The 22,603-nt window shown below is 41.4% G+C and overlaps 1 protein-coding gene across 6 annotated transcripts in view; it reads left to right on the forward strand.

Annotated features, from left to right (window-relative positions):
* DTNB (dystrobrevin beta) overlaps positions 766 to 22,603 on the forward strand; it is a 239,978-nt gene continuing 218,140 nt past the window's right edge. For all 6 annotated transcript variants that reach the window (XM_018055540.1, XM_018055543.1, XM_018055546.1 and 3 more), the window contains exon 1: positions 766 to 995. The gene's annotated coding sequence lies outside the window, so the exon portion shown is untranslated. The remainder of the gene's footprint in view (positions 996 to 22,603) is intronic.

The raw sequence follows: 22,603 nt of genomic DNA on the forward strand, positions 1-22,603 counted from the left end.
GGATTCTATCAAAAACGGATATTCAAAAAAAGCCGATGCAGAGATGGTAAACCTCCGTCGCTCTCTGTTTCTTTGCCCAAGCTGTTTACCTAAATTTTGATGTCCCTCCCTTTTTTCCCTCCTAGGACTCCTCTCTATCTTCCTTGCAGGCTGAACACAGATGCCGCCTCTTCCAGGAACCTCTCCGCATCGTCCAAGCGGAAGTAATCTCTTCCTCCTCTGAGCTCCCACAGCATCTCATAGTGGCTCTGGCTTTGCATGGGTCACCAGACCTGGTTGTTTACACGGCTGCTTTTCCACTAAGTTATGCGCTCCTGGAGACCGGGGACCGTGACCGTGACGGTGTACCCACACAGCACCTGGTACAGCGTTACAGAGCTAGGCACCGAGTCGGTGCTCAGTAAACAGTTTGCTGAGTTGAACTAATTTGGAAATACCACTCAGGGCAGTGACTCCTGCTCCAGGCGCGGATGATGAATGATTTATGGGGGTGGTTCTTCGCATTCTTTACCTTGTAGTCACGTCGGGCCGAACATCCAGGTGGCGGGGTACATACCTGTGGAGTTGAAACGCACCTCCGCCGCCCGCCGCCGGCTCCCGGGAAAAGCCCGCAGGGGGCAAGTTTCCCCCGCCCTCCCGGAACCGGGCCGCAGGGGGCGGGGTTCGAAGGGAACCCGGCCCGCCGGCCCGCCCCCTCCTCGGCGCGGCGGAAGCCCCGCCCCCAGCCGCGCGCTCGCGCAGGCGGCGCGTGCCCGCCCCCAGCCCTGCGCCCTCGCGCCCTCGCGCCCTCGCGCCCTCGCACCGGGGGCGGGCTCGCTGCGCGTGCCGGGAGGGTAAGCGGCGCGAGCCGGGTGCCTGAGAACGTTCGCCGCGGGGGCGGCTCCGAGGCCTGAGCGGGCGCCGCCACCGCCACAGCCGCGGGGGCCGGGCCGGAGGAGGCGGAGGAGGTTGCAGCCGCCGGAGTCCTTCTCGACGCCCCCAGATCCGGCCGGGAAGTGAGTACGGCGAGGGTTTGCGGCCGCTGCCCCAGGCTGCGGGAGAGGAGCGCGGTGCCGGAGCCTCGCGCCCGCAAGGAGCGGGAAGGCACCCGCGCAGCGCCCGCACCCAGGCAGCCTGCGGGGGTTTTCAGGGCCGGGAGCGGCGGAGACGGCCCCCCGGGATCCGGGGCCGCTGCACCGCGCGCGCTGTGAACGGAGACCGCTCCGCGCTCCCGGCCCTGGAGGGGCGAGCGGAGAGGATGGAGCGGACTCCCCGGCCGGCGTTGCCGGCCTCTGAGCCCTGGGTCGGGTAGGGGGCTCCGGTGTTCCGATCGCGCTTTGGCTGGCGGACATGGAGCCGGGGTGCGGGCGCAGGGTGATGCTGCCCGAGCCCGGCTTGGTGGAAGGAGGCTCTGCATTAGGTGTTGAAGGGGGCGAAGGAGGCAGGTCCTGGCAGAGGGCAGGTGAGGCAGGCAGGCCCTGGCAGAGGGAAGGGAATTTATTTCAGATCATCCCCAAACACTGTTTCCCGAGGCGCCTAACTGTGACCCTGTGCACCGAGGTCACCCTTTTAAGGAAAGTGTCCTGAGAGGAGGAAGGATGCAACTAACGAATGCTTGCTGTTAAATTCTGTGCCAGGCCTTGGGATTAGGAAGACCTTCCAGCAGCCTCAGCAGACAGTTTGTTGGTTAACTACCTTGGGTAGAGAACCGTAGTCAGCACTGGGGTCACAATTGTGTAAAGCACAACCATCATTTGCTACTTAGGTGCTGGCAGTTTGGTTGTAAAGGTTTGCGTAAGAAATACAAAGCAGCTTTGAATTTTGTCTCTTTCACTTTGTCTTCTTCCCAGTAGTATTGGGAAATTGGAGCCATAAAATTGCTTGGTTTGAGGATTAAAGCAGGAGGGTCAAGGAAGCTTGTGGGAGGTATTTGGGAGAGTTTTATAGACACTTCTGTGTAACATTTAAAGAGAGAGAAGGAAAAAAGGAAATTGGAAAGAGGAAGTTCCCTTTCTTCCCAAGCAGCAGGCACTGAACATACTGCATGAATGAATGGACCAAGCAAGGTTTTGCTCTATTTTATGTGAAGCACTGTTGATCAATGTGATGTTAGGGATGCTGATGGACTTCCCTTGTCCCTTAAGTTTCCTCTCTCTTTTTTGCCCTGTAAGAGGTTCTTAGGTTTGGGCTAAGCAAGTGGCTAAGGTGATGGAGTTGTATCTTGTGGCTGTGCTGCCACCTTCGCTACTTTATTCTGTGTTGACTGCCAGGATCTTACTCCTAGGGTCATTGCTTCAAATCATCCCATCCTGGCCTTTCTCTCTGCTGTCACTTGAGGAAGGGGAAAATGTCTGTCTAGAGAGCATGCTTTCATTTTTATCTTGGCTCTTGCATCTTAGATCTGTGGTCAGCGAATGTGACTCTGCTCTTCCATGAGGGCTGGGACTCTGCGTTTTTTCCTGCCTTCATTGAATTTCTGGACTCTCAAGCTCCAGGCTGCTGTTTCAGTTGCCTGGGTTGCAGTGCCTGTTGGGTTACTTTGTCTGCCAAACTAAAACTTGACCTTTTATGAGTTCTGGGAGGATTTTTATCATACATCAGTGGAATTACCTTTGAAGGCAGTTGTGTAGTCAGCGTAGTGTTGGCAGGAGTTTTGAGTGTCCACTCTGACTGAGAGAGAAAATTTCTACTTAGGAAGTCAGATTTAAAACCAATGGAATTGGTTTAAAGCACTTACTTTATATCTTTAAATCTCTCAGGACCTATGTTTCCTTGTATAAAAATAAAATATTAATTCAAATTTGGCCTTGTGTGGTAAGCTTTGAAGAACTAAGTCAATTTCTCTTTAGTTTTAGGGCGGTAACATTTAATTAAGAGTGCATCCATCAGGTGTCTACTAGTTCTTATTTTGGGGTACCTCAGTGCTGTACTTTAGGATGCCTTGTTCTCCATTTTCTCAGTAATATTGTGTTTTATTTATTTATATACTTAGTTTACATTTAGAAGTAGAAGTGTTTGTCGCTCAGTCATGTCTGACTCTTTGCGACCCCATGGACTGTAGCCTGCCAGGCTCCTCTGTCCATGGAATTCTCCAGGCAAGATTACTGGAGTGGGTTGCCATTTATTTCTAAATCACCTTTATTGATGTTTGCACAGATGTCCTGTGCAGAGCTGGTGGAGTTTGAAAAATGTATATACAAATCTTCCTCAGCTTCTGATGGGGTTATGTCTGATAAACCCACTGTAAATTGAAAGTACAGTAGGTTAAAAATGCGTTTAATACACCCCGTCTACCAAACATCATAGCTTAAGCTAGCCTACCTTAAACATGCTCAGAACACTTACATTAACCTACAGTTGAGCAAAATCATCTAAAACACAATGCCTGTGTTAAAGTGTTGAATGTTTCATGTAATTTACTGAAACTGTACTGAAAGTGAAAAGCAGAGTGGTTGTAAGTGTCTCAGCTGTTTATCCTGGTGATCTTGTGGCTGACCAGGAGGTGTGGATCATTGCCACTGCCCAGTGTCACGAGTATCATACTGCATATTGCTAGCCAGGGAAAGGGTCAAAATTCAGATTTGAAGCAGTTTCACTGAATGCGTATTGCTTTTGCAGCATCATGAAGTCAAAAATCATAAGTCAAATGATTGTAAGTTGGGGACTGTCTGCTTTGTAACCACTATGCCAACAAAGATAAAGAAATTTACATCACTCCAGAAACTCCCTCATGCTGGTTTGCAATACCCTCATTTCCTCTTTATTTATTTCTAGTTACACAAGCATCAGGTCCGTGGCATTGATGCAGGAAATATACTGCCGGGTTTTAGGGGTTGCCATTCACACAGGAATCCCTGTGAGTGGCAGTTCCTGGGGTTTCATCCTGCAGCCTGGAGCTGTGTCCTGCAGCTGTGCAAATGGCTTGTGAATGCGCACTTTCTCATAAAAGGCTCAAACAGAACATACAGAAGAAAACCCCCCTTGACCCACTCTCTTCTCCACTGAAACTGCAGTTAGCAGTTTGTTGTGATCCTTCCAGACCCTTCCCTATGTATTATCATCTACATATAGGTAATAAAAATAGGTTTCCCCCCACATCCACATTAATGACATGATACTGTGCACAGTGGTCTGCAACATTCTAACAGAATGCCTGAGATCTTTCCATGATGGAACACAAAGTTCTACCTGATTCTTCTTGATTTCTACACAATCCCATATGTAGTACATATTGTCATACAATAGTTTATTTAATCCTCTGCTCATTAATGGCCATTACAGCTGTTTGCCATTTTACACATTGTTGTAGTGAGGGAAAAGGAGAATTTCTGGGTCAGAGGAGTATATGCCTTAAATTAGTTGATGGAGATTTAACCAAGTTGCTACGTGAAGCTCTGGTTCATTTATTTTTAAATGCTGAGTAGTGTTCAGTTGTAGACTTAAGTCACTGTTTCTGTGTCCTTTGCTCGCTGTGGGACAGTTAGGTTACTTTGGATACTAATTCATAGGTGGGCTTAATGTGCTCCCAGTGCATCCTGCCAGTCAGAGGCTTGTTAACAATGTCTTCCGTTGTTTACAAGTTTTACATTTTAATGTGTTTATGAAAAAATTTCCATTAAATAAAAAAAAAGTTTGTTTCCCTGTCTAGTTTAAGTAATTTTCTCTGCCCCAGGGTATGAATTAGATATATCTGTATTTTCTTCTAAAATTAAAAAAAAGGTTTTGCTTTCTGTGTGGTGTTCCTATATGGAATAATGGAGTGATGATTTTTTTTCAATTTGGATAACCACTTTTTCAACACTTTTTCTCATTTTTATTTTTTTAAATTATTTATTTAGCTGTGCCAGGTCTTAGTTGTGACATGTGCGATCTAGATCCCTGACCAGGGACTGAACCCAGGCCCCTTGCATTGGGAGTGCTGAGTCTTGGCCACTGGACCACCAGGGAAGTTCCTCTCATATTTTTTGTTTTTATTGTGGTAAAATATGCATAACATAAAATTTACTATTTTCATCATTGTTAATTGTACAGTTCTGTGGCATTAAGTATATTTACATTGTTGTATAGCCATCACTCTCTAGTTACAGAATGGATTTCCATTTCCATTTTTATCTTTCTCAACTGAAACTCTGTATCCATTAAACACTAACTTCCCATTCTTTTCTCCCTCCAGCCCCTGGCAACCACCATTCTGCTTTTTGTCTCTGTGAACTTGACTACTAGAGGTACTTCACATAAGTGAAATCATACAACATTTTTTACTATATTTGTGACAACTGGTGGATAAATATGATACATTATTATTAACCTAAGTTCATTTTTATGCTAGAGTTCTGCTCTTTTGTGTAGTGCAGTTCTCTGCGGTTTGACAAATGCAAAATATTATCACGTGACATTTCGTGAAATATTGTAGTATCACACAGAATAATTTCACTGCCCCCAAATCCCCTGTATTCCACCCATTTATTCCTCCTTCCCTTCTTCTGAGCTCCTGGTAGCCACTGATCATTTTACTGTGTCTATAGTTTTGTCTTTTCCAGAATGTCATATAGTTTGGATGATATAGTATTGTAGCCTTTCAGACTGGTCTTTGTCACTTAGCATTATGCTTTTAAGTTTCCTCTGTATCTTTTCTTGGCTTGATAGCTTCTTTCTTTTTATTGCTGAATAATAATTCATTGTATGAAAAGTACCAGAGTTTTGTTTATCCATTCATCTGTTGAGGGATATGTTGGCTACTTCTAGCTTTTGGCAGTTATGAATAAAGCTTCTATAAATATTAAAGTGCAGGTTTTTGTGTGGACATAGGTTTTCAGCTTTCTTGAGTAAATACCTAGAAGCATGATTGCTGGATGGTATGTTTAGCTTTGTAAGAAACTGCCTGTCTTCCAAAGTGGCTGTCCAGTTTTGCACTCCCATTACTTTAAAAAGCATATATCCTAGCACCCTAAATGTACTTTAAAAAATAAGTCTTTGTCAGACAGTTCTGTAAAATTAAACTTCATCTGGTATAGATGTATTTTCTCATTGTTGCTTTTATGGGCTGTCTTTCTTAGCATTATATTTCTATATGTTCTGAAGTTTTGATTTGCAGACTGAAAAAAAAAGAGGACGAGAACTGCTGATTTTGTTTCTCTTAGTTCTGTGGTCACCCTTCTCTGGTGATATTTCAAGTGCTTCCATTGATTGACTGGAGTCTGGCCAAGAAATCAGATCTGGTAATGGTCAGAGTCCTGCTCTTTGAGGTAATTTGGGCTATTTTAGATCCACTCACAGTGTGTAAGTGTCTTGGTTCAATTCCTGGTCGTGAGGCTGTGTTTTTACCTTCTCGCCTTTCAGAGCCCAGAGCGCCATATAAGCCATAGTTCTAGGCAGAGCCCGACAGTGATATTTTTTAGCTTCCTTTGAGCTCTAGCCTCATCCTTGACTTTGAACAGTGAATCTGGCTCAAGTGTCCCCTGTTTCTGCAGCTCCTTGGCTCTGTGTCACTGTGGCCTTGCAGGAAGTCTACACTTGTTCTAGACTGGAGAGTCCAGCAAACCTTTAGCTTTGGTCCGGCTCACAGTTTTGTGTATCTGTTCTGTTTCTGCTCCAGGTGGAGGCTTATCTTGTTTTTGAGCCTTTTTAGTAGCTTATAAATATATTTAAAAATATCTTTTACAGTGTATTTGGAGCAAAGGGGAAACAGTCAAGTGTTTATTTACTGTGCTGCTTTGACTGGAAGACTTAACTGATCAGGCTCCTTACTAAGCTTTATACCACTTATCTTGTTTTTTGTGTTATTGCAATGCCTAGACCCTCCAGAGCAAAAGTTGAATAGGAAAAGTTGAATGCCCAATGATAACGGGCATTTTAGTCTTTTTCCTGAATGGAAATGCTTCCAGTGTTTCACTATTAGATATGATACTTACTAAAGGTTTCTGGTAGATGTCTTTTGTCAATTTAAGGAAGTTTCCTTCTAGGTTTATATTTTTATTGGGTGTTGAGTTTTATTGAGGGCTTTTTTGGCATTTGTTGAAATTATCATTGTTTTCTTTTTAGTATGTTAACAGTAGGACAGACCTTTCTGAGTTGTAGATAACTGAGAGAAACAGATAAATTGTATGATTTACTTGTTAATGCATTTTTAACATTAAATGAACCTTTAAAGAAAATACATTTTGATCTTGAGTTTTTATGTATTAACAATATTGTTATTGTTTCTAAGTCCAACTCTTTTGTAACCCCATGGACTGTAGACCACCAGGCTCCTCTGTTCATGGGATTTCCCAGGCAAGAATACTGGCATGGGTTGCCATTTCCTTTTCCAGGGGATCTTCTCAACCTAGGGATCAAGCATGTATCTCCTGCATTGGCATTCTTTACCACTGAGCCACCTGGGAAGCCTATTAATAATATTATATATAAGCCTTATTATATGTTATATTGCAGCATTTCAGCAATAATTAGGTTTGGACTAAATATTCCTGTAACTAAGCCTCACTATAATAAAACAGTGTACAGTAAAAAAAAATTTTTTTTTTTTTGTGGGGGTAACTTTTGGGACTCTCTAAGGACTTTTTTTTAGCCCCTAACCATTCCAGCTTCTTCCTGGTTTCTTTTTCTAGACTCTTTAAGTTTTTTTTTTTTTTTAATCTCTGCTTGCTCTGTCTCTACTTGCTAGAGAGACTTTCTTCTGAAACTAATAACAACTACTGACATACAGGCTACTGTATGTCAAAAGATTTTCAAGATAATGGCTACACTTTAAACTTTACAACTGTGGAAACATCTGCAATGTTTGGGTGAGGAAAAAGAGCTCAGAGAAGTTACAACTTGTTTAGGTCAGCACAGCTAGTTAGTGATAGGAGTGATATTTGAACCAGGTCTGACTTTAAAGCCCATGTTTTTTCTACATGCTGTCTCTAAACAAGACTTTTATGTTCCAAGTTCAACTTGGGCCTTGTTTTTGGCTAACCCAAATGATCCCTGAGCATGGTGATATGACCACTTTGTGTCTCTAACGTGGTTGCCATGAAAGACTCTTCCTTTAGCCAGGTACTTTGTTGCTTTTTCACCAGTGTGATGTTTTCTATGTTCTTGAGCAGTTTCTTATAGTGACTACACCTTTTTAAACTGTGCAAACAAAAATAGAATAAATAGTATCATGATTAAGCATGTGGTCTCCCCAGTAAACTATTTTTCGACCTTGAGTTTATTTTCCTTTAACTTTTTAAATATTGTGAAATATTGGCCCTCAAAGAGGTATAGAGAATAAGAATAGTGAATACCTGTGTACACACCACTTTTAAGAAACTAGGTTCCTTTTAAAGTTGAACCTCCACTCCTTCCCAGTTGTATTCTCCTCCCCTTCTGAGGGAATCACTCTTCTGTATTTGATGCTTTTCACTCCTATACATATTTTCATACTTTCATTACATATGTAAATAGCCCTAAAATGTATATTATTGTTTTACATTAAAAAACCCTCTATATTAACGGTATTAAGTATGTCTTTTTGTAGCTTTTTTTTTTCCTTTCAGTATTTTGAGACCCATCCATATGGACTATATGTTGCTCTGAAAGTGAAAGTTGCCCAGTCGTGTGCAGCTCTTTGCAACCCCATAGACTGTGTCCATGGAATTCTGCAGACCAGACTACTGGAGTGGATAGCCTTTCCCTTCTCGAGGGGATATTCCCAACCCAGGGATCGAACCCAGGTCTCCTACATTGCAGACGAATTCTTTACCAACTGAGCCACAAGGAAAGCCCAAGAATACTGGAGTAGGTAGCCTATCCCTTCTCCAGAGGATCGTCCTGACCCAGGAATCTAACTGGGGTCTCCTGCGTTGCAGGCGGATTCTTTACCAGCTGAGCCGTCAAGGAAGCCCGTATGCAGCCCTAGTGGATTCATCTTCTTGGCTGTACAGGATTCTGTTATCGGGCTGTGTCACAGTTTATTTTTATGTTTTCCTGTGGATTGATAATTTGTGCTCTGGTTTGTTTTCTTGCTGTTACAGAAAATGCTGTTTTGAGTATTCTTGTCATGTCTGTGTGCACAGCGCACGTCTTTTATAGTGTGTATTTGGAGCAACCCGCTGGTATGCGTGCCATGCGCATCTTCAGCCTTTGTGGTAGTTGCTAGATTCCACTCTGAAGTGGTTTCCCAATTAACATTCACACTGGTGTTGTATGACTTCTGGCTCTCCCCTGCCTTGTCAACCCTTAGTGTTCTAGACTTTATAATTTTGCAAATCTGCTGGATATACCATGCAATCTTATTTTTATGTTTTTATATTAATATTACATGTTTTTCTGATTACTGGTGAGTTTGAACATTGCTCTGTTTTTAATTGGCTTTTGAGTTTTCCTCTTCTGTGATTTGCTTGTTTTTATCATTTACCTGTTCTTCTGTTGTGCTGATTGGCTTTTTTCATATTGATTTCTAATTTTAAAATACATTTTTGATGCTAATATTTCACATAGATGGCTTCAAATTTCTTTTTCCAGTTTGTGGCTTTTCTTAAAATTAAAAAAAAAATGTTTATTTGGCTGTGCTGGGTTTTAGTTTGGGCATGCAGACTCTTAGTTGCAGCATGTGGGATTTAGATCCCTGACTCAGGATCAAACCTGGGCCTCCTGCATTGGGAGCTCAGAGTTTTAGCGATTGGACCACTAGGGATGTCCCTCTTTTAAAACTTAAGAAAAAAAAAAAGTACCTTTTGGTGCATTAAAGTTTTAGATTTGTGGTTTTAATTTGTTGTTTATAAATCTTCCCTACAGACCATAGGCCGAAAAATTATCTTAGTGTTTTCACATCTAAAAAGGTGGTATAATTGACCAGTAGTTAGGGATTCTGGGTTTCTATCTCTTTTTATTTATTATGAAGTACAAATATGGCCTGAGACTAGACATTTTATTCATTTGGATGTGCAAAATATGAGACCTGGGTTAGGTTATTTCTCAGCCCTCATATTCTGATTCTCTGTTGCTTTGTTTATGGTTTTTGTAGCTGATAATTAATCATTGCTACCAACATCTTAAATGTCATTAAAAATATGAGAACTTAGAAATGAAATCAACATCCAGGATTTTGGTGTGAAGGCTGCACACTGCATTTGTGATAAAAAAGAAATACAAATAATTTGATTTAGGTTGGAACACATTTAACTGGTCTTCCTTTTTTCACTTAATTCTAAAGTCATTTGAAAAAGTAATTCTTATATATCTTTCTAAAAAAAACCAAACAAACCTTTTTTAGGGTTTTAAACTATAGTTATAGAAATAACTAACAAGGATACTTTTTTTTTTGAAGTATGAATATGAATTTGACGGTGTGGATCACAACAAACTGTGAAAAATTCTTAAAGAGGTGGGAATACCAGACCACCTTACCTGCCTCCTGAGAAATCTGTATACAGGTCAAGAAGCAACAGTTAGTACTGGACATGGAACAACAGATTGGTTCCAAATCAGGAAAGTAATATGTCAAAGGTGTATATTGTCACCCTGCTTATTTAACTTAAATGTAGAGTTCATCATGCGAAATGCTGGGCTGGATGAGGCACAGGCTGGGATCAGGATTGCCGGGAGAAATAGCAGTAAACTCAGACACGCAGATGACACCACCCTTATGGCAGAAAGCAAAGGAGAACTAAAGAGCCTCTTGATGAGGGTGAAAGAGGAGAGTGAAAAAGTTGGCTTAAAACTCAACATTCAAAAAACTAAGATCATGGCATCTGGTCCCATCACTTCATGGGAAATAGATGGGGAAGCAATGGAAATAGTGACAGACTTTATTTTTTGGGGGCTCCAAAATCACTGCAGATGGTGACTGCAGCCATGAAATTAAAAGACGCTTACTCCTTGGAAGAAAAGCTATGATCAACCTAGAGAGCATATTAAAAAGCAGAGACATTACTTTGCCAACAAAGGTCCATCTAGTCAAAGCTATGGTTTTTCCAGTAGTCATGTATGGATGTGAGAGTTGGGCTATGAAAAAGCTGAGTGTTGAAGAATTGATGCTTTTGAACTGTGGTGTTGGAGAAGACTCTTAAGAGTCCTTTGGATTGCAAGGAGATCCAACCAGTCCATTCTAAAGGAAATCAGTCCTAAATATTCATTGGAAGGACTGATGTTGAAGCTGAAACTCCAATACTTTGGCCACCTGATGCAAAGAACTGATTCATTTGAAAAGACCCTGATGCTGGGAAAGATTAGGGCAGGAGGAGAAGGGGACGACAGAGGATGAGATCATTGGATGGCATCACCAACTTGATGGACGTGAGTTTGAGTAGGCTCTGGGAGTTGGTGATGGACAGGGAGGCCTGGCGTGCTGCAGTCCATGGGGTTGGAATGAGTCGGACACAACTGAGTGATTGAACTGATCTGATGAATGTGAAAACTAAAGGTTTGTATGACATTTCAAGAATGTACCCTTTATTGGTCATACGCTTTCAGTATTTCCTTACTAGGTAAGTAGTTTAGTATCTTTGCTTAGAACTAAAATTTCCTATTTATGAACTAAGCAGCCTGTGGCAGATTTTAGGAAAAACTGTGAGGTTTGTATTTAGCAGACTAAAGGTGTCTGTTTCTATTTTTTGTGCCTTACTTTTCTCCAATTTTCTTTTTTTTTTCTTCTGGCTATGTCACTCGGCTTTCAAGATCTCAGTTCCCCAACCAGTGATTGAACCCCAGTCCAGGGCAGTAAAAGCCCAGAATTCTAACCACCGGACCACTGGGGAACTCCCTCGTCCCTATTTTCTTATATTCTATTTTCTGATGGCTTGGGCACACTGCCTTTCTACCTCTTTACCTCCTTTCAGTTTTGTTAAAACCCTTTCTCTATTCCACATTTAAAATATTGCAAATGATTATGACAAAGTATGTATTCTCCTTCCAACTCTATATTTTTATACTTTTAAATAAATCAGAACTGTCAGTTAAGAAAAAGGGGTCTTGTCAATAGAATTCTAGCCTAGGCATCATTCAAAAGAGTAGTTACATAATAACATTAATAACAATCATAATGATAGTAATAGCAGCTAACATTTATTAGGCTTTTATTTTGTGCCAGGCATTGTGCTAAATGCTTTGCATTATTTATTTTAACAGTTACTGTAGGGAATTCCTGGTTAGGACCCCATACTTCCACTGTAGGGTGCCAGGGTTTGGTCAGGTTGGTTCAAGTGGTAGGGAATCTGCCTGCAATGCAGGAGCCTCAGGAGACACAGATTCAAGGCCTGGGTTGGAAGATCCCCTGAAGGAGGAAATGGCAACCCATTCTAGTATTCTTGCCTGGAAAATTTTATGGACAGAGGAGCCTGGTGGGCTATAGCCCCTGGGATCACAAAGAGTCAGACAGGACTGAGTGACTGAGTATATACACAGAGGTAACGAGGATCCCACAAGCCACTAGGCAGGGCCACAAACAAACAAACAGTTACCATAGCCCTGAGAAGTGATATTTGCTATTCAGAGCTCTGTGTAGTAATGGAGTGCAGTCATTGAATATTTTTTATTGAAACTTTAGAGAACTTTTTCAGATTTGTAAAATCAAACAAAAAAACCCCAAACCAAAACAAATCAAAAAACCGAATCTCTAGGGCTTCCCAAATGTTTACTTTCCCTGGCTTTTTTGGTTTTTTCAATATATATAATCTGAAAAAGAAAAGTATTTGGGGAAGAACAGTTGAGAATTTTCCTGAAATAAGCAAGGAAGTTAATTCTCTTTTAGGGAAATTTGACTAGTTCTGGTTGAGGACTAATTGTGACAAGCTCAGCCATCTCTGACTTCTTAGTTGAAGGAGCATCCAGGGAAAAGCTGACAGGAGTTTTTCTGGGAGAGACTGGACTTGCACACGAAGTTTCCATACCTAGATGCTTTGAAGTAACTGAGAACTGGAAGTTAATCGACAAAACAATCCATGGGAAGTGAAGGATATTTACACTTAGGTGCAGTGTAGAGACTTTCTGGAAACCTTTCTGGAGCCTGCTTTCTCTCCTTTAGTCTTTACTGTGGAGTTTGTTAACTTCTGCCTGCGGACTTAGCGTAATGCATTGTTTCCCTGACGGGACTGATGAGGGCCCAGACCTTTTGTTGCACTGGCCTCCAGGCCCTGTTTCACTGAGACCTAAGGCCTGCCCAGCCCCAGGGTCTGGGCACGTGATTTTTGCTCAGTCCTGGAGGGGCTGATGTGACATAGTGGGAAGAGAACTAGAAGATTACTAGCTTTGCAGCGTTAGGCCAAGCTGACTAACCACGTAGGCTGTAAATTTCCTCATCTGATTCTACCATTCACATTCCTTATTTACTTCTCAGGCCTAGCACAGTCTCATCTTCTCACTCTTAGTCTTTCAAGAGTAATGTTCCCAAAGTAGGTGGTATGCAGACTGATCCTCTAGGCAGGGTATAACAAGAAAAAAAATGGGCAATCAATTTTACTGATATTTAAACTATAGGTTGACTGGAGAAGGCAATGGCACCCCACTCCAGCACTCTTGCCTGGAAAATCCTATGGACGGAGGAGCCTGGTGGGCTGCAGTCCATGGGGTCACAAAGAGTTGGACACGACTGAGTGACTTCACTTTCAGTTTTCACTCTCATGCATTGGAGAAGGAAATGGCAGCCCACTCCAGTGTTCTTGCCTGGAGAATCCCAGGGATGGAGGAGCCTCGTGGGCTACCGTCTATGGGGTTGCACAGAGTCGGACACGACTGAGGGGACTTAGCAGCAGCAGCAACAGCAAACTATAGGTTGACACTTAACTCCACCTGTATATCTGATAATATACATCAGGTACAGAGAGTGAAGTAGCCAGGGGGAGGATTGGGGGGACACTACCACCTGGAGGGGCTGACAGTGTGAACCTCCATATTTGTTTGCTAAAATCCTATTTGGATGTGTTACAGTTAACCTCTGTCTGGTTTAGGAGTTTTTCAGAGTGTACAGTATTATCTCATTTGCATGATATGAACCTTGCTGATTGAATAGACTAAGGGCTTAAAAAGATTCCTGCAAAGAATCTGCAGATTGAAGTTTCAGATTCAACTGAAGATTGAAGTACCAATGCAAGGACACATGAACAGCAGGAAGCAAACAGAGCTGGTACTTCTATTTATATTATGAGCTTGTTTTCAGTCAGATGTAAAGTACAAAACAAATGATTGAAGCAGATGGAAGAGGAATTGGTAAAAAAAAGTACAAAACCCCTTAAAATTGTTAAAAATACTCTTTGGTATATAGGTTATATGTAACATTGGTATATTTGTGCTTTAAGGTATTTGCTTAATGGTAGTATGAGGCTAATCTGGTCAGTTGAGATATTTTTTAAAAAAGCATTTGGAATATGAAGACAAACTTACTAAGCTTTTATGAGGCATAATTATAGTCATATGCTAATTAATATCTTAAAATTTTATTAAGTTGATATATTTTTATAAGTTTCTGGAGATTTCTTATTTTAAGAGTAAATGACAGGACTTCCCTGGTGGTCCAGTGATTAAGAATCTGCCTGCCACTGCAAGAGTTGTGGGTTCAATCCCTGGTCTGGGAAGAGCCTACATGCCACAGAGCAGCTGTGCTGCAACTAGTAAGCCAGCGCTCCAGAGCCCAGGAGCCACAACTGCTGAAGCCTGTGTGCCTAGAGGCTGTGCTCCGCAGCAGGAGAAGCCTCTGCATTGCAACTAGAGAGTGGCCCCTGCTTGCTGCGACTAGAGAAAGCCTGTGTGCAGCAACGAAGACCCAGTGTGGCCAAAATTCATTAATTACTGCTTATAACAGAGTGAGAGGAGCTACCCCACGTCCAAGGTCGGGGCGGCAGCCGAGAGGAGTTACCCCATGTCCAGGGTAATGGTATGGACCTAACACAAGCAGAAGATATTAAGAAGAGGTGGTAAGAATACACAGAAGAAATGTACAAAAAAGATCTTCATGACCCAGATAATCACAGTGGTGTGATCACTCATCTAGAGCCAGACATCCTGGAATGTGAAGTCAAGTGGGCCTTAGAAAGCATCACTACGAACAAAGCTAGTGGAGGTGATGGAATTCCAGTTGAGCTATTTCAAATCCTAAAAGATAATGCTGTGAAAGCGCTGCACTCAATATGTCAGCAAATTTGGAAAACTGAACAGTGGCCACAGGACTGGAAAAGGTCATTCCAGTCCAAAAGAAAGGCAGTGGCAAAGAATGCTCAAAGTACTGCACAATTGCACTCATCTCACACGCTAGTAAAGTAATGCTCAAAATTCTCCAAGCCAGGCTTCAGCAATACGTGAACCGTGAACTTCCTGATGTTCAAGCTGGTTTTAGAAAAGGCAGAGGAATCAGGGATCAAATTGCCAGCATCCGCTGGATCATGGAAAAAGAGTTTCAGAAAAACACCTACTACTGCTTGGTTGACTATGCCAAAGCCTTTGACTGTGTGGATCACAATAAACTGTGGAAAATTCTGAAAGAGATGGGAATATCAGACCACCTGACCTGCCTCTTAAAAAACCTGTACTCAGGTCAGGAAGCAACAGTTAGAACTGGACATGGAACAACAGACTGGTTCCAAATAGGAAAAGGAGTACGTCAAGGCTGTATATTGTCATCATGCTTATTTAACTTATATGCAGAGTACATCATGAGAAACGCTGGGCTGGAGGAAGCACAAGCTGGAATCCAGATTGCTGGGATAAATATTAATAACCTCAGATATGCAGATGACACCACCCTTATGGCAGAAAATGAAGAAGAACTAAAGAGCCTCTGGATGAGGGTGAAAGAGGAGAATGAAAAAGTTGACTTAAAGCTCCACATTCAGAAAACCAAGATCATGGCATCCAGTCCCATCACTTCATGGGAAATAGATGGGGAAACAGTGGAAACAGTGACAGACTTGATTTTTTGGGGCTCCAAAATCACTGCAGATTGTGATTGCAGCCATGAAATTAAAAGACGTGTACTCCTTGGAAGGAAAGTTGTGATCAACCTAGATAGCATATTAAAAAGCAGAGACATTACTTTGTCAGCAAAGATCTGTCTAGTCAAGGCTATAGTTTTCCCAGTAGTCATGTATGGATGTGAGAGTTGGACTATTAAAAAAGCTGAGCACTGAAGAATTGATGCTTTTGAACTGTGGTATTGGAGAAGAAAGACTCTTGAGAGTCCCTTGGACTGCAAGGAGATCCAGCCAGTCCATCCTAAAGGAAATCAGTCCTGGATGTTCATTGGAAGGACTGGTGCTGAAGCTGAAACTCCAGTACTTTGGCCACCTAATGCGAAGAGCTGACTCATTTGCAAAGACCCTGGTGCTGGGAAAGATTGAAGGCAGAAGGAGAAGAGGGACGATAGAGGATGAGATGGTTGGATGGCACCACTAACTTGATGGACGTGAGTTTGGGTGAACTCTGGGAGTTGGTGATAGACAGGAAGGCCTGGCATGTTGTGGTTCATGCGGTCGCAAAGAGTTGGACATGTCTGAGCGACTGAGCTGAATGAACTATAAAAAAGAGTAAAAGAAAAAAAAAATCCATGAACTTTTCTTCTTCCTGTTTTAGCAAAATTGACTGTAATAATACAAATGAACAATTCTAATTTGGTGACAAGCTGAAAATCCATCCTTTGTTAGCAAATAATGTTTAAATACTCATAGAAGAAATTGCTGAGGATTTGAAGTAATAAATATTATACCAAATTATAGAGTTCGTGAGTATTCCTGTTGGTTTGAATACAAGTTTGGAGGTTACGGTTTTTAGTAGAGTTCATTTTCATAACATATGGAGACCTGCCTCTTTAACCTTCCAAAGCATTAAAGGAAAGAAAATATACCCTTATTGACTTAAAATTTTATTATGAAACAGAACATATAAAGCATAAAGAAAATACACTGCACCCAAATCAAAGCTAATAGAGTTGGTATTCCCCCCCCCTGCAGTCATATTATCCTACTTCCATCTACAGAGGAATTTAGTTTTTCTGAATTTCTGATGCATGTTTTATGTGCACTTGTACAGAATTTGATTTTGTCATTATTGGATGGATGGTTTCACAAACGTCAATTAGGTCTAGTTGGCTGATAGTGAAGCTTAGTCCTGCCATATCCATCTTGGCTTTCTCCTTGTATCCATCATAGAGGAGTGCTGAAATCTCCCAAGTAAAAGTGTGGGCAAGTCTGTTTTTCCTTTTCAGTTCTTTCAGTTTTTGCTTAGTGTATTTTGAGGCACTGTGGTTAGATACATAGACATTTTAGATTGTTATGTCTTATTAATGAAGTCTTTATGTTATAGGCCCAACAATACAATTTTATAGATACTGTTTTACCTATATTGCATTAAAAAGCAGTTGCTTTTTAAATCAGATAAGAGAATAAAGGAAAAGAAATAATGTAATTGTACTGTCTTTAAAACTTTTTTTTTTTTTTTGGCCACACTTCTTGGCTTGTGGGCTCTTAGTTTCCCCATCAGGGATTAAACCTATGCCCTTGGCAGTGGAAGCTCAGAGTCCTAACCAATGGACTGCCAGGGAAGTCCCTAAACTGTATTTTTTAAGAAGTTTTAGATTTACTGAAAAATTGAACAATAACAGAGAGTTCCTAATGCATCCTATACCCTGTTTCCTGTGTTATTAGCATCTTACACTAGTGTGGGTCATTTGTTGCAGTTAATGAACCAATGATGATATGTTATTTATTATTAACTAAAATCCATAGTTTATTCAGATTTCGTTAGTGTTTACTTTAAGGCCTTTTTCAGTTCCAGAATCCCATCTAGGATACCACATTACATTTAGTTGTCATGACTCTTTAGGCTTCTCTAGGGTTGTCAGCTTCTCAGACTTTGCTGGTCAAGTTTTTGATGAAACAAGACAGTTTTGAGGAGTTCAGTTCAGTCGCTCAGTCGTGTCCGACTCTTTGCGACCCCATGAATCGCAGCACGCGAGGCCTCCCTGTCCATCACCAACTCCCAGAGTTCTCTAAGACTCGCGTCCATCGAGTCAGTGATGCCATCCAGCCATCTCATCCTTGGTCGTCCCCTTCTCCTCCTGCCCCCAATCCCTCCCAGCATCAAAGTCTTTTCCAATGAGTCAACTGTTCGCATGAGGTGGCCAAAGTACTGGAGTTTCAGCTTTAGCATCATTCCTTCCAAAGTTTTGAGGAATACTGGTCAGGTATTTTGTAGATTTCCCCTCAACTGAGATTTGCCTGATGTTTTCCTCATGATTAGAAGGGGTTTATAGGTTTTGGGTAGGAAGACCATAGAGATAAAATGCCATTTTCATCACATCATGTCAAGTGTACCTATTGTCCACATGGTTTATCACTGTTGACCTTGAACTTAATCACTTGGCTGAGGTAGTGTTTCTCAGGGGTCTCCACTGTCAAGTTATTTCCATCTTCCCCATCACCTCTTTGGAAGGAAGTCACTGTGTGCAATTTGCATTCAAGGAAGGGAGAGTTACATTCCACCTTCTTCAGGGCAGAGTCTCTGTGTAGGTTATTTGGAACTTTTTTGCACAGAATATTGTTGATTCTTCATTTATTAATTTATCCACTCATTTGTGTTAGTATCAACTTAAAGATACTATTAATACTTAATTAAATTTTGTTGCTGAATTTTTCCATAGTTGGCCATTGGGAGCTTTTTCAGTTGTCCTCTGTGTCCCTTTGATATACTCCTATCATATGGTTTTTTCCTCCCAGAACTTCTTTCTCTACTATCAGTGCAAGACAATCCATGCTCATCTTGTGTATTTCCTGCCTCAGGCATTTCTCGGAGGAGCCCTGGTTCCTTTTTTTTGGAGAACAGCATTATAAACAAAAATTTGGACGTTAAAGCTGCTCCTTGCTTGTGGTACTGTTGTTTTCTAGGTCCTCTCAGTTGCCAGAGCGAGGACATGTATGTGCTCAGTGCTCAGTAGCGTCCGACTCTTTGCGACCCTGTGGACTGTAGCCCACCTGGCTCCTTTGTCCATGGGGATTCTCCAGGCAAGAATACTGGAGTGGGTTGCCATGCCCTCCTTCAGGGGATCTTCCCAACCCAGGAATCAAACCCAAATCTTCCGTGTCTCCTGCATTACAGGCAGGTTCTTTACCTGATGAGCCATCAGGGAAGGAGATATATATGTGTATACTAATGAATATACATAAACGTACCTACAAACACTTTTATTTGTAACTGTATATCTATATATGCGTTCACCATGAACTCACAGTGATGTCTCCAGTTGTGGTTCATTCCATTACCACCTGGATCATTCTGGCTTCTCATCTTGCATATCTGTAACCTCACACGTCACCATCTGCCATCTGTTTGCTTAATTGTTCAATTATGCATACATGCATCACAGAATTGTTAGCTCATAACCCTGGGAATGGGCTTCCCAGGTGGTGCTGGTGGTAAAGAACCTGCCTGCCAAGGCAAGAGACATAAGAGACATAGATTTGATCCCTGGGTTGGGAAGGTCCCCCGGAGGAGGGCACGGCAACCCACTTCAGTATTCTTGCTTGGAGAATCCCCGTGGACAGAGGAGCCTGGCAGGCTAGGTCTATAGGGTCGCAAAGAGTTGAACACAGCTGAAGCGACTGAACACAAAGGCAGGCATGCAACCTGTGGGAAACCAGAGTACAGTACTTACGTGCATTTTATTTTGCTTTTAGTTTTGCAGACTCCATTCACTTCCATTTATTTTGCAGACTCCATTCACTTCCAGAGTTACTTAGGTCACTATACTTTTCTCCCTGTTCAGTGAGGTTGGTTCATTACTTTGTAATACAGTTAGATTGTTTTGTCATATTTTGCATTTCATCCAGGAATCCTCTGACCTCCTAAACGATTAAAAAATTTTTTTACATACATTAAGTTTCGCTCTGTGTTGTAAATTTCTTTTGGTTTTCACAAATGTGTAGCGTCAGTGTCCACCATTACAGTATCATAAAACAGAAGTTTTATTGTCCTAAAATTTTCACTGTGTTTTACCTATTTATTCCTCTTCCCTTTGTCCCAAATCTTTGGTAACCACTGATCATTTTATCATTTGTATATATTTTTTTTTTTTCCTAGAAGGTCTTATAATTGGAACCATACAATATGTAGCCTTTTCATACTGGCTTTTTTTCACTTTGCAATATATATTTAAGCTTCAGGTCTTTTCTTGACGTGATAGTTGATTTATTATTGCTGAAAAATATCCCATTTATGAAGGTAGTAGTTGGTTTATCTGTTTATTCCCCATTGAAGGGCATCTTGGTTCCTTTCAGTGTTTGGCAGTTGTGAATAAAACTGGTATGAACATTTGGGTACAGGTTTTGTGTGAATATACATTTTCCACTCAGTATTTATAGTATTTATTGGTTAAATACCTACTGCAATTGCTGAATTGCGTGGTAAGACTGTGATTAGTTTTGTAAGCGACTGTAAATCGTCTTCCAGCCAGGCTGCCTGTGTGTTCCTACTAGCAGTGGATGCGAGTTCCTGTCGCTTTACATTCTTGCCAGTTTTTTGGATTTTAGCCATCCGTATAGGTATTTAGGGCTTCCCTGGTGGCTCAGATGGTAAAGAGTCGGCCTGCCATGTGGGAGACCCGGGTTTGATTCCTAGTTGGGAAGATTCCCTGGAGAATTCCATGGACAGAAGAGCCTGGTGAGCTACAGTTCATGGGGTCACAAAGAGTCAGACATGACTGAGCTACTAACGCATACACGCACACACACATATACACACACACACACACACACACTAGTGTTTAGTGGTATCTCATTGTTATTTTACTTTGTAATTTCCTAATGACAGATGATGTTGAACCTCTTTTCGTATGCTTACCATCTGTTTAACTTCTTTGATAAGATATCTGTTCACATCTTCTGATTATTTTTAAGTTGGGCTGTTTTCTTACTGTTGAATTTTAGGAGTTCTTTTCATAATCTGAATACAAGTTCTCCATCAGGTATATGTTTTGAAAATCTTTCACTCTGGCTCTTTTCATATCTGTTAACAGTATCTTTTATAGAACAATTAATTTTAATAAGATCCGATTTTTCCTTTCACGGATAGTGCTTTTGGTGTTATATCTAAAAACTCGTTCATTCAGTTTGGCCTTGGGCTTAGGTCATTAAATAACCTTTTCTAGGAATTTAACAGTTTCAACTCCTTTCAGATTGAAGAAACTTTGCTTATATCCTCACAGCTAGGCTCTAGTCTTCTCTCATTTTCTAGACTAACGCTGTACTATGGTTCTTCTTTTGTTTTAAAGTTTGCTTCAAAGATGTTTATTATTGCACTGTTCATAATAGTAGATAGTTGGAAATATTGTCAACAGTCGAGGCGCAGATGAATGATTGTGATAAATTCCATTCTCTCATTAAAAATTATGGTTTGAAGAGTATTCAGTGATATGGAAAGGTGCTCAAATATATTGTTCAGGTTTTTTCCCAGCTTTATTGAGGTATAATTGACAAATAAAATTGTATATTTAAAGTGTACAACATAATTTGATAAATGTATACATTGTGCAGTGATTAGCACAGTGAAGTTAATTAGCTCCTTCTTTCTTGTGTGTGTATGGTGGTGGTTTGAGATATACACGCTTAGCAAATTTCAAACATGCAATAGAGCATTATCAACTGTAGTCACCAACCTGTGCATTTGACCCCCAACTCATCTTTTAAGTGAAAGTTTGAATCCTTTGTATCTCCCCATTTTCCCAACTCTCCAGCCCCTTGGAACTACTAATCTACTCTGCTTCTATGACAAGTTTGACTTCTTATAGATTACACATATGAGTGAGATTGTATAGTATTTATTTTTCTCTGGCTTATTTCACTTTGTGTTCTGATTTTTTTAATTGGGTGGAATGAGGTTCCTAAGTCGAGTGATTAGGATCTGCCGAAGAGCAAGCACATGTGCACAAATGTATCTAGTGGATTTCTCTGCATATTCACAGGGTGAACTACAGGAAGAAAGGGTTGCAGAGTCCTGAGATCATGGCGTCATCGAATTTTATTTGTGCATTCATGTGGACAAAGATTTTGGCAGTTGAAATGGGAAAAAAGGGTGGATATGAGCATGATTATGAGGAAGGAAATGGCAGTGTTTGAAATCAAGGTTAGTATGTGAAGTGGATGATAAGGAGGTGTTGGTTACTTCTAGATTATGAGGCTCAGAAAAGGCAAAGTGCCAGGAGTCCAAGTGGAAGGAAGAAGAGAGATGTGTTTATATTCACGCAAGTGTTTATCTTTAAAGTCGTATCAAGAAGACAAGGACACATAATCGGGTTTTGTAGTCGGATTGGGCTTCCCTGGTGGCTCAGCAGTAAAGAATCTGTCTGCTAATAAGAAGACATGGGTTCAATCCCTGGGTTAGGAAAATCCGCTGGAGAAGGAAATGGCAACCCACTCCAGTATTCTTGCCTGGGAAATTCCATGGACAGAGGAGCATGACTGGCTATAGTCCATGGGATTGCAAAAGAGTGGGACATGACTTACAGACTGAACAACAGCAACAAAGTGCTGATCTTTAAAGTTGTATCAGGAGGACAAGGGCATATGATCAGGCTTGGTAGGAGGATTAGATCTTTATCAGGCGTGGACTCTTAAAATTGTAATTGCAAAGATAGAGATATCAGTATCCATGGAGCCCTGGAATGGAATCACCTCAAGGCTGA

This window comes from Capra hircus, chromosome 11, assembly GCF_001704415.2.
Source record: "Capra hircus breed San Clemente chromosome 11, ASM170441v1, whole genome shotgun sequence".
Classification (NCBI taxonomy): Eukaryota; Metazoa; Chordata; class Mammalia; order Artiodactyla; family Bovidae; genus Capra; species Capra hircus.